Genomic DNA, 690 nt, shown 5'->3' with positions numbered 1-690 from the left:
TGCACTGTCACTACTCTAGTTTATGCCCCATCGTCCCTTCCCCTGGATGACTGTCACTGCCTCCATGCTGGACTCCCTGATTCTACTTTTGCTTCTGCCAGGGACATTCTCCACACATGAGTAGGATGCTCTTCTTCTCTTGCTTAAGAGCTCCCATTGCCCTCAGTAGGAAGCCCAAATTTTTTGACTTGGTTGAAGGCCATTTCTTGGTTTTACACCTGCTTCCTCTCCAGTCATAGCTCCTGGTTTCTCTTCTCCAGGTATATCAAACTGATTTCTAAACCTTTGGCTCCTTTTTCTTTGCTTCTGAACTGGTGCACAGGCTATTTTTAAAGCCTGAAATCCTTGTTTCCTCATTTTTCCTTCCTTCCCTTTTTGTCTCTTCTTTCCCTCCTTTTCATGGTTGACCCTTGTTCTTCGTCCGGGGTTGCTTTAGATGTCACTTCCTTGGGCCCCTGTCGCCGTGCCTGGGCTTCACTGTCCCTTCTATGGCTCTGAGAATTCCCCATATATTTCCCATCAGAGCACTTTTGTGTACTGTCTTGCATTTCTTATTGACTTGTCTCTCTCCCACTAGACAGTGGAATCTCAGAGGAACCATGTTGGCCCTACACAGTGCTGAGTACGTGGAAAGTGCTTGGTTCATTCTTGTGGAATGAATGAGTGGAAGGGTGGTTTTGGTGAACAGGG

The sequence above is a fragment of the Zalophus californianus genome, chromosome 14 (assembly GCF_009762305.2).
Source record: "Zalophus californianus isolate mZalCal1 chromosome 14, mZalCal1.pri.v2, whole genome shotgun sequence".
NCBI classification, from domain to species: domain Eukaryota; kingdom Metazoa; phylum Chordata; class Mammalia; order Carnivora; family Otariidae; genus Zalophus; species Zalophus californianus.
The sequence above is the reverse complement of the archived record's forward strand: the minus strand, read 5'-3'. Positions refer to the sequence as shown.